The 12,068-nt window shown below is 45.0% G+C and overlaps 1 protein-coding gene across 5 annotated transcripts in view; it reads right to left on the reverse strand.

Moving 5' to 3' along the window:
* TENM4 (teneurin transmembrane protein 4) overlaps positions 1-9,385 on the reverse strand; it is an 894,317-nt gene extending 884,932 nt beyond the window's left edge. For 2 of the 5 annotated variants that reach the window (XM_019523993.1, XM_019523990.1), the window contains exon 1: positions 9,019-9,385. The gene's annotated coding sequence lies outside the window, so the exon portion shown is untranslated. Of the gene's footprint in view, positions 1-8,572; positions 8,762-9,018 lie in introns of those variants that run through there. The other 3 variants (XM_019523994.1, XM_019523992.1, XM_019523991.1) reach the window with 2 other exon arrangements.
* Between the last annotated feature and the right edge of the window lie 2,683 nt (positions 9,386-12,068).

Genomic DNA, 12,068 nt, shown 5'->3' on the forward strand with positions numbered 1-12,068 from the left:
CTGTGTAACAGAGGCCTACATTAAGGCTCTGCCAGAACAGCATGAAGGGAACCTTAGGATGAATGAGACTGAGGCTCTGAATCTGCCTTGAAAAAACTAGTATGAAAAAATGCATTGGACCAGATGCAAAGTTAATAGTCCTCCTTATTCGGAAGCTGATAGCTAAAAAGTTTATCTTTTTCTTAAGAAAGCATTTCTTTTTTCTATATTTTTGCTCTGATTTCTACTAATCAGAATTAGCAACTGAATACTGTTAACTCCACCACAATTCTTCTGTCAGAAGGACAATAAGCATGAAGGTGCGATGCTGGGAAATTTGTATGATTGCTCTTGTCAAGGCAACCTCTCTTGGGATCTCTTTCCTTTTAATCCCATTCTACAAATCCGGCAATGTGGGATCCCTTTGATGTAGCTTTGTCGGCTTCTAATTAATTGTATTCCCTTCTTTTACAGGAAGCTCGGGGCTTTGTCAGCTGCTAGCCACACATACATAAGATAACAAAAAACTCAAATTTCATTATATATGTATTATTTACAAGTAAAGCTGGTGGCACAGCCTATCATTAGAGCTGCCTGACGCTTCTTATATTATCATCAATGTTCAGTTGCTTATAACTTTACTAAGCTAACTGTTTTGACTGATACGTTCCCTGCTAAGCTGCATTTAAAAAAAAAAAATTCAATCAAAATGGTTTAGCTGTTTTTAAACACAAGGCAAGGGGGGGAAGTGCTACTTTGCCTATGTTAAAATATCAAGACCTTTTCCTTGAAACATGTTAACATCTTGATGCTATGAAACAGAGACTTGAAATTTGGCAGGGGATAGTCTGTGTCAGGGCTGCTGTGCCTTTTGACATCCCCAGAATTTTGTCTAAATTATGTCTCAGCTTGCAAATAAACGCTCAGTAGATGTTTAGTAGAGCTCCCCAGTGAACATCTCTGAAAAGCCCATCTGTGCTGGGCATGTTCAAGCCTGGGCAGGACTCTTCCTGCAACCGAAGCACTGGGCTGCAACTTATTCTGCCAGATCTGGTTTCCAGCAGCAGAAGAGAAAGGAGACTGACCGCCGTTCTCATGCTCCGTATGCTTTCTGTGCAGATCCCAGGTAGCACGGAGGAGGAAGCTGCCTCATCAGATGCAGCGAGGACATGGGCCAGGCAAGATGAGAAGTATATCAAATACGGGGGCATGATTCAATGCATTTTTTTCCCCATTAAACCTCTGCCTGACTGGGCGCATCCAGACAAGTGTGCACGTGCGGTTTGCGGCAGACCCGTCTGTGGAGCTACAAACCTCACGCACCACACATGCAGGTATTTGCTGCACTGTTAATTTGCAGCACAGAGGGGTTTTTGACACTGGGAGATCCTGGCATCAAAAAAAATAATCCTGTGCCAGAACAAAGCAGGGTGGCACGCATGGCGCCAGCATGTGCCATCTGAAACCAGAGCCTGGCCAGCCAGAGCCACGCTCCAGTTGCTGGCCAGACTCTGCACTCCTGGATCACCAGCACTGGAGCCCTGCGAGGTGCCTAGGATCCTAGGTTAGGCTCCTGGGGCCAACCCAGGTGCTGGCCTCATCCTCCCCTACCCTACCCAGGGTAACTTGCCATGGACCAGATCACATGTGCACGGGCATTCCCTGGGGACAACTAGCAGTGACAGTTTTCTCTGCAAAAGCACATTCCTGCTCATGGGGACACAGCCACTGAGTGCAACAAGTGCATGTGCGATGGGAGCAATTCAGGTTTGTGTCATAAAGGAAGCTGCGCTCTGTAAAACCCCTGCCCCATCCGTTGCAGAGGTCAGAAAGCAGACAATAAATGAGACACCAAAATCCAGGAGGAGAAAAGCTGCCTGTGCAGTCAAGGCAGTGGAAGGATGCCAGGGGGAACTGAATTCTGCACTTATCTTTGCCACAGAGGTCCTATGTAATGCTCAGCAAGTCTCTTAACCCAAATTTTGTGCAGTTGCTGACAAAGGTCCAGATTCTGTGCCACCTGCTAGGTGTCTACGGGAACGCAGGGCCCTAAGTGTGATGCTATTTTATGCTGTCTTAGGCCCTGGAAATGTATTCATGCATCTACTTTTATAACATGCCATCATCTCACCCTTAAGATACCTTTCATATTAGCAAATTTGTTTCATGGACTTAAGCAGGGTGGGACAGGACCACACTGAAGTATCTAAACCCCTATCAGAGCCCAATAGCTGGAACAGGATCTGGTCCTCACCGTGTGTTTTCTGAGATCCGCCTTGTTTTTCTGAGAGTTGAGCTGAGATCCTTGTTGTCAATACAGAAGTAAGGAGCACCCACATCAGCAAGTGAAGTCAATGGGAGGTGTGTTTTGAACCAACACTTCTCTGTGAGAAACCTCAACTAGATGCTCCAAATTGGTACATACCTTCAACCTTACTACTGGCATGTCCCTGCTTCCCAGCTTTAAATAAGGCACACAGTTATATAAAAGTAGGACTGGAAGGGACCTCACAAGGCCACTGAGTCTAACGCTCTGGTCCAGACAGGATCATCCCGATCTAAACCACCCCAGCCAAGTGTTTATCTCTAACCTATTCTCTAGCATTTACCTGGGGGGTTTTATTCAAGTTTGTCAAGGATCCTACAGGATACTACAGCCATGAACATCATGGGGAAATCCACAAGGAAACGTGTTATTTTATTAGAAGCAAAGATATTGAACGGCATGCAGTGAATGAGGCACTGGGACCACCCACTGAACAATAAAGAAGGGGGGTGGAAAGTGTACAGCTGCTCATTAAGTGAACTTCCGCTATGCTTTGTACTGGATGAGGCATGGGTCTCACAGAAAAATTGGATGTGATCATGTCTGTTAGGACTGTATCATAACTATAGATATGATTAAGACTATACATACATAACTCATGGTAGAGGGTTGCAAAGGCAGTCTGAATTCTGCCATGGCCTAATCTTGAGTGCTCGATTTTGCAAACTTAATAACACTTTTTCAAACTGGTTTATGTGCTTTCTGTTTACTTAGAGTATGCAGGGACAATATGGCTTTGTTTGCAGTTGACTCACTGGCTTTTGTGGGTTTTTTTTAAAAGACAAACTCGTATCCAAGCACCTAGATTATCAAATACCCTTCAACTACACATGTTGCATTTATTTTTTGGCAGAAGGTAGGGTAGAGATGTGTCATATGGACTAAATGTATCAGAGAAGCATAAACTTTAGTGAGTAAGAGCTCACTTCATCAGCTGCAAGCTCTTGCTCATGAAAGCTTATGGCTCCAATTCAGTTAGTCCATGGGTGCCAAATATACTGCCCATGAAGTCCTATCGTCGGGCCTGTGGTGCTGCCCGTGGTTCTCAGACCCGCCCAGGGCATCACATGCAGCGTACACCAGCCCCATGTGTTGCACGTAGCGCCCACAACAGACCAACCCTACATGCCATATGCAGCCTGTGCCCCAGACTGGTCCCGTGTGCTAAATTCAATGCATGTGCCATGTGACAAGTATATCTCACTGCCTCCATGCACCAGATACAGCGCACAAGGCAGGTTGGTGTGCAGGCTGCATGTAGCACCCATGCCAGACTGGCTCCAGCACTCTGGATCTGCAGTGAGGGCTAGTCTGTGAGTTAGTCTGTAAGGTACATTGCTACCCTGCCATCTGGCTGACTTCAGATTAACTACCTCTCTCTCAGTATGAGATATGTTGCCAGTATCTCAGCCTTACTTACAGCTGTGAAGCTGAATCTTGAACCACAGCAGTTCTCCTATACTGTAAAACATATGACCGGCCAAAAGTCAGAGGTGATAACAATGAAATCTAATTGAATTCTCTCCATGTAAATGGATGGATACATATGAATTGGTAAAGTGGCTCAGCAGGCCCGTTCACCTAAACAAGCCATCAGCAACTTCTCCCACTGATTTTTTTCCCCCTCTTATGTCCTAAGATAATCTTGAATGTCAAGCTTCATTTGGGACCAAAAGTCTAAACTGTTATTTTTTTATTTGGTTTTCTATTTTATTTTTCTCCAAATTGCCAATACTTTCTGCCACCCTCCAATGGACCTCTGTGCTCCTGCATGAACACGTGTCAGCGGCTACAGCCCTTTCTTAAGATAATCTTTGCATTAAAAACAAAAGCGTTCTGCCAAAGTTTTTGTGAATGCTCAACAGGGCAATACAGGCTGGTGTTTAACTATCTCTACAGAACAAACAGCTTCATTCACCACTAGTCTATGTGCTAGGCATAAGGTTTTATGTGCAAAAGGATCAAACTTCCCAAAGAATGTCAACTTTCTGCAAGACAGGCTTGTCACTCCACACAGGCAAGCTTGCCCTACTCTGCATATTTCAACCCTACCGCTGGCTTAAAAAAGATGCACTGGAAAGAGTGATTCAAGAGAGCTGGCAAAGAAGCATACTTCTAGGAAAATAATTTGACTATCAGCACAGTGACAGTAGCATGGCACAGAAGAATCCAAATTATACCCTTTTGCCAGGTTGGAAATGCAAGTAATATACCAGTTCATCAGACCACACCTTCCCAGCAAAGCAGCTCAGGTAACAATCAGATTTCAGGGATATATATTTTTAATCAATGTGAAAGTGGAAATATATACATATATTTAAAAAAAAAAACAAAAAACATTTCATTACAAGCTTTGCCTGTGAAAACATATTGGTCGGAGATCCATGAATACCCAATTCACTGGCAAGTAATTCATGTTATTCTGTCAAGGTGCCCAGAAATGCCAGCCTGTCAGTTCAAAGCAGAAATAGAATATTTTAACGTTTAGTTACAATGAGCTAGACTGATAGACCTTGTAGCCGGGCAGGTAACCACCAGTCTTTAAATCTGAAGCGACGTTGATGCACAGTTTCATCTCTCTAAATCAAGTCTGGGAGAGGCAATTTCAAATTGTTTCACTTTTCAATATTATGTTGGCTTTTTTCTAAGTGCGCATAGCGGGCTTGTTTAGAGCCTTAAGTACCTAAAGCAGTAAGGCAAAGAGAAAAGGTTCTGGTAATGAAGAAAAGAGAAGGCTTGCTCTTTATTCAACTATTATGTTGGCACTGAATGTGAAAACTCCCAGTGACCTGAAGTCCTAATCAGAAATCACTTTTGTCACATGACATTCATCTTGCCACATTGCTCTATTACTGCAATGTTTGTAACTTTTGATCTAGAAATATCAAGTTACATAACATCATGGTTGCACTCCATCTACAAGGATGCGATTCTGTCAAAAAATGAACTAACGATGCCGAAATCCTAACAGAACTGGAAATGACTTTCCCAGGGAAAAGGAGGATAGTTTTCTTTAAGTGTGTTGGCTATTTAAAGTGGAATCACATTCAGTGCTTGGTTATGTTTTCCTGGGAAGAGAAATGGTGTAATACCAGATTTAAAAAAAAAAATAAGGAGGACAGACTCATTTAACTGAGACACTGGATACACTGTAAATAGGATGAAACGGCATTTGGGTTGGCATGCACTCCAGGTAAACAAACCAAGAAAACAAGAAGAAAAAGACAAATAACAATAGACCCCCTGAAATGAAAGAAGAGAAAACTCTCACGCTACTGCCTGACCACAAAATAGATGGAAGTACTGCAGTTAAGCTAGGCAAGTCAAATCATTGTGAGGGCTGTTTCAAGAAAAAACAGAATACAAGTGCACCCCATACCTGCAGAAACACAGAGGGCAGTCTTCCCTTTGCCACCAGCTTAGCAAAACCACCAGAGAAGATCAAAATCAGATTCTTTCTTCCGCCTCCCTCCCATTCCCTTTCCCCAGTATCCCTCCCTATCTCCCTCCCACTTAAAAACAGAGGTAGTTAGCTTTGCCTACCCCAGCCCCCTTTAAACCGAAAAGACAACTAGAAGGTAACTCTTTCCAAAGAACAGACCTGCTCCTCTTTCCCCGCCACGCTCCCCAAAGGAAGAAAGTCTGAGAAAGCCCCCCCAATCCAAAACATGTTTTCCCCTCCAATGCGCAGACCACGATCTCTCCAGTAAATTGCACAAGATGTGAACACGCCGGCTCCTTCCCCCTTCAAAGACACGCGCGCACACACTCACGGGGAAAGCGAGAGAGCAACAGAAGCTGATCTCAGCAGCTGCTGGAGGAACAGGACACATGCTTGCCTGCTATGTACGCTACGGCAGGAGCTCTCCATCGCAGTGGCTTTTGGGGACAGGTTGCAGGAAACAGGTTGCTTGCAAACATCCTTCACCCCAGCTCTGCACACAGAGAGACCCCTCCTTGCCTCTGTCGCAAGGAAATCCGGTGTGCAAAAGCAGAGGACCCAACCCCTGAAGCAAGCAAAAACACCAAGCATGTCTAAGCTCTCAGAGTAAATGACCCCCCCAATGCACACGCGCGCGCGCACACACCCACCCACACACACACAAGCACCTCACACGCCCTCCAAATCTGCTGGGCACAAGCACTGATTATCCCCCTGCACAAGCATTTGCTTCTGAACCGCTCGGGGAAGGATCATGGCAGCAGGAAATCCTAATGGCCCCGAACAGTCTCAGCCTGGGAGGATTTATCCAGCAGAATGGAAGAGGCTAGCATCTAGGAATAAGAGGGGAAGGAGACTCACAACAGGCAGGCAGCTATAAAACGCCAGCGCCTTCTTGTCACAAGCACAATCCCCCCCCCCCAATATTAAAATAAAAATAAGAGTGTGCACGCCCAGCCCTGCCACTCTCAGTCCTCGTCTTTGCCAAGCATAGTAAGGGGCAGAGGGATTTTTATTCTCCCTCTGCTGTACATACAAACATGCACACCACTCCGGTTTCTTCATCTGAGCCTATGCAAGTGCTACAGACCGAGACACCAAGTAGGAGGTGTCTGGCTCTTCAAAGGCCAATGAAATAAATTAAATACAAATTACTGACTCGGTGCCATCCTCCCACAAAGCTCTCCACTCCCAAGGAAGCTCAGTTTGCTAGAGCGGACTACCGCCCTTGACTTGTTGTTCCTGGGGCCAATGTGGGCACATGCGTCCGGGCACGGCTGGTACATAGGGTTGTGGTGCTGTCCAGGCATACATAGCAGATCCTGGCTATGGCAAGCACACATGGCGCACACATTGGTGGAACGACACTTTTCATGGGAGAGGAGGGGCCGCCCCAGAAGCAAGCCATTTTACTGGGGTCAGACAGACAGAAATATATTAGATTCGGGTTGTTTAGTGCCATCATTCCTCCCCCACAACTTCTGTGTCCATAGCACAGCAACATGCAATGACTTGCAATGCTGAAGCACAAGTTTATGTGGAAAGGAAAGAGTCAACTGCAACTTTAAAGTCTCATTTTGGGTTATGAAAGCTTAATGCAGGGATGCAAAATAAAAACCTAAAATGATGGGGGGGGGAGGGAGGGGGTGATTTTTTGGGAGGTGGGGAGAGGTTGGGATTCTCTTGCAAATAATAATAAAACTTTCCTGGAAGGTCATAAGTAAATACATGCTGAAGAAACAGAAAAAAAACCCAACAAAAAACTTGTCCATCAAGTAAATAAATATTTAGGCAGACCTGCTTTGAATGTATGAATAAAATATTTTGAAAATGTGCATAATCCAGCCAATAGACTGGAAAGACTATTGCATAAATGCATATTTCCCAATCATTTTCAAACTACATACTATTTGTTTACGTGGTTGAAACTATAATGACTTTCAACCCATTATAGTATGGCATTAGAGCGTAAATAAACATCTCCTGATGTAACACTGGCAACATTTCTTTCAAACAAAAAGTACTGCATTTGTGTTAACAGTGGCCACTTCCAAAGTTCAGTCTCCCAGCCATTTTAGTCCATGAATTCATTTTTTAAAACAAACTAAATAATGTTGAGAATACAGATAAGTGCGTGGTTAAGCAGGAGTCTGCGTGCTCCTGTTCTGTAATAAAACCACACTTTGTAAAGACATCTGAATCTAACACAAATCTAAAACGTGACATATTTCATCAGGTATTTTGTATTAAAAACCCTTCCAAAGTGCCAAACTACTTTTTTTTTTTTTTTTTTGGGGGGGGGGGGGAAGGGGGGAGAAGGGAAGCAAGGCAGATAGCAGGCATGTGAAATGGGAGACAAATCCTTTTCTTAGGCAAGTTGTAGTCTAGCAGATGGATTTTTAAAATAAAGGGTTGGAGGGAATCCACCCTTCTCAAAATGTGGGACCTCTTACACAACCTCAACTCCAGCACCGGTCCAAATGTGTGCAACCCCCTCCTCCCCCGCACACACACTGTGCACGCGCACACACACGCACTACCAGGGCATGTAGGACCTAAAGGATGAAGAGAGGGGCACAAAAATTGAAAGGTGGTCTGTGCAAATGGGAAACAACGGGGCTCTTTTTTTTCTTCCCTTTTTTGCAGCTATTCCACCTTAATAAACGATAACAGGGATTGATTGCTCCAGGAGCCCATCTCAGCTACAGCCCTCTCCCAGTCTCCATCCTCCTTCCCCAGTCTTGCTGGAGGGACCTGATCTAGACACTGATCCAGATGCATGGGGGGGGGAAGAGGTAACCCTCCCAAACACACCCAGCACACACCTAAATTGTCCAGGCTTCAGGCAGCTTGTCCCCAGCAATAATCCAGCCAGCATCTCCCCGCCACTGAGCCATGAGCTCCAGGAACTGTATACAGCTGCACAACTGTGCCCAAGGAAGGAGCTGGAGGAGCAGCAGCAGCCTGGAATGTGTCTGCCAGAGGCTGGGAAAGCAGAGCCATGCAGGGGGCTGAGGGGCTCCTGCTCCCTGCCCCAGGAGCGGGGGATCAGGGCAGGGAAAGGCAAGGAGGGAGGGAGGTGAAAAAGTGCCTCGCTGCAGAAAAGGGTGTCGGAGAGGTGGGAAAAAATCCACACAGCTCGAGAGAGCTGTGAAAAGACTGTGGGGGGGAGGGAAGAGGAAAAAAGCTGGAGGAAGAAATACAAAATGCCCTTCTTTTATTATTATTATTTTCCACGGCAAAAAAAACAAACCAAAAAAGACAAGCTTACCATGTCTGCAGGCTTCCCCAGTGCAAAGCCACTTATAGGTACAGCTCCTCAGCAGGATCCCAAAGTGGGCAACTACAGCCAGGCACAGGAGCTCATCCTAAAAAGAGGCAGAGGAACAATACCACCACCACCACCACCGCCACCACCACACAGACTGGTCCAGCTTCTTCCCTGGCAGAAAGTGTCCCTGGTAAGGCTGCCCAGTACAAGCAGCTGCAATCCAAAGGCTTTATTTAAAGCTTCCACCCCCCTCCCCTCCTCTCCTTGCCTCTCTCTCCCTCGGTTACACACATACACAGAGAGAAAGAGAGACACACACAGGTTACATGAATGGGAGGCAGGAACCAATCCTACAATGCCTGGGAATGACAAGCACACATGCATTCAAAGCTGGTCTGCACCACTCAGGAGCAGGGGGGAGGCAGGCTCTGCTCAGGTGATGCTTCGCAGCTCCATCTCCATCCCCAGCACGGCCCCCTTTTCCCCTCCCGCTAGGATCCGGGCCGGATTCCACCTTTGGGGCTGGGCTCCCTTCAAACTGCTGCAGCCTCCACACACGCAATGCCAGGCTCTGCCTTCCCAGCCACTAGTTACACTCTTTGCCCTGTGTCTGGACTTTCATGTCCCTCGCTCCAAGATCACCAAATAGCAGCATTGGCAGGAGCCTGGGGGGTTTGTTGTTAGTTTTTTTTTAAAATCATGTCTCTAATGCCAGGCATATAGATTTTCTTTTTTTTTTTAAACACACATAACCAGAGGGAGGGGGAAACATGCCCTATTTTTTAGACCCAGAGCTTCTAAGATGATTTCTGAATGAGGGGACAGGCTAATGCTGCCAGGCTGGTGGTTTTAATTATCCTCCTGAACGTGTTTAGGGGCTGGGAAATCAACACTTTGCCAGCTCAGATTTGCAAAGGAGAAGGGCAATCTGGGATTAAGGAACTGCTTGGAGTTGCAGGCCCTGACACTGAGTGCACGTGTGATCTTGGGCAAGTCACTTGAGACCCCCCCCCCACACACACACCCACACATACACAATTGGATTCACTACTGGTGAGACACCCATCAGCACGCCCAAAGGCTAGGGAGAAGCTGCCTTTATAAAAGCACATCTTGTTGACTAGATCCCTGTCCTTAGCTAAACTGTATTCTGGCCAAAACCCCAGATGCCTTGTACTTGCAATTTCCTCTCCTCACCTTGTTAAAGTCTCATCTCAAAATTCTCGCCTATGAAACCTCTCAGTAACGATGTATCCATGGTTTCCAAAAGGTCTCAGGGGAGAAGCATCATGCACTATGTGATACAAACCTGACCTGTTTCATCCGAGTCCCTGCTAGCTACAGGGTCCATGGCAGGGATTGTAACTCCTAGTGTATTCACACACACCGGAGTACGTTTACAGCACCCAAAGCTGTTGACACGAAGGACGTGATGCAAAATAAAAGCTGAATTCTGGGAAAGTTTCACGCACAGGACAACTGCAAAGTTGGGCCCCAAAACCACGCTGTAAAAAAGGACTGCCAGTAAGACTGATACATAATGCAATGCTTCAGCATACCTTTAAACTACAGAATAATAAACCTGCAGTCTCCTGCTTTTTTCATTCTAGCTCTCATCCTACTCTTTCCATCCTCTGATAAGAGCAAGCAGGTACCATTATATTTTAATCCAAACCAGAAATCAGAGTGAAAGGGCACACAGTAAATCAGAGGATCATCACAGGCGGCAGAATTCTCAATGCAAAAATCTATTATGCAAAAGAGCTGCTGTTATTCATGCTTTTTAAATTGTATATATTAAAAATGAACTATATTTGCATTGACGTTATCGATTCTGGAATACATTCCAAACCAGGAATGGGTCTTTAGAAGGGCAGATATTAATTGGGAAATGTATGCATCTTCTAGAAGATACCTCATCCAAATTCAATGGTAATTGTATAAGCTTTTCAAAAATCATACAGTGTGCAAGCTTCCAAAATTTTTGAACAAGAAACATTTCCATTTAAATGCCAAGAGGCAATTTTCCCCTTCTTGTTCAATACTAAATCAGTCACATGAGCAGCGTGCATTTGAGTTTTAGAAAAGGAAAGTAGAACATCTTCACTTGCACTTGCCTCTAACTTTTGCTTTCCCCTGTCTGTTTTGGGTTCCTACTGCTCTGTACTACTTTTTGAAGTTCGTCCATGTTGACAAAATGTTCACTGCAGTTATTTTATTTTTTAATACGTCAAACAAAATTATTAATAGAAAGCAGAACACCCAAGGACCCATTAGGACAGTGGCAGCTAAATCCACATTTAACAGATCAGCATTCACCCCATAATTGGCTTTTTCTTGTTAACTGAACTAGACAATGATGCTTTTGGGAGAAAAAAAAATGGAACAATAGTAAATTTAATGGGGAAAACTACTCTGCTTAGGAAAATTCCCCCTCCCCCACTTCAATTCACTACAAATTACCATGTTTGGAGAAGTGTGTGGCATACAGATTTGGAGTGCGTCATTATAAAGATGTTCATTTTCAAATGCTTTTGCCAGCCTCAGTTGCCATGCCATGTGCATGTTCCGCAACACAGCAGACAAGCGACAATGCCATGCTTGACGTGAAGGTTAGGCATTTGGTAAGATTATTTCCCAAAATGGGGCATTTTTTGCCAGCTTGTTAAGAGGCTGTGTCTGTGGTGCAAGAAGGTGACTAGGAAGACTAATGCATTAGCCCATTAGACCTTGTGCTCCAGAGGACAACGAGATCAAGTCTTGAAGCTGTTGTTCAGATTAGCACTTAATGGTCCTGATGTCAGGTTGTGTTTCCAGGCTGACATTCGCTCCCAGAAAACAATGAAAACACTGATCATAAAGTTCCCATTCATCAAGCCCAAAGTAGTAACATCTGCTGTGGTCAAAGGTGTCTCACTGAAGAAGTTCAGCAGCTGAGGTGCCTTTTGCTGATTGGGATGCCCTTACCAAGGGGTGCCATGCCAGCTGACAACCATTGATTGCTACAGAATATTTTTCAGGAGGTTAATAAAAAGGCATGAATGCATTTA

This window comes from Gavialis gangeticus, unplaced genomic scaffold, assembly GCF_001723915.1.
Source record: "Gavialis gangeticus isolate Ggan-Ray unplaced genomic scaffold, GavGan_comp1, whole genome shotgun sequence".
Lineage (NCBI taxonomy): Eukaryota > Metazoa > Chordata > Crocodylia > Gavialidae > Gavialis > Gavialis gangeticus.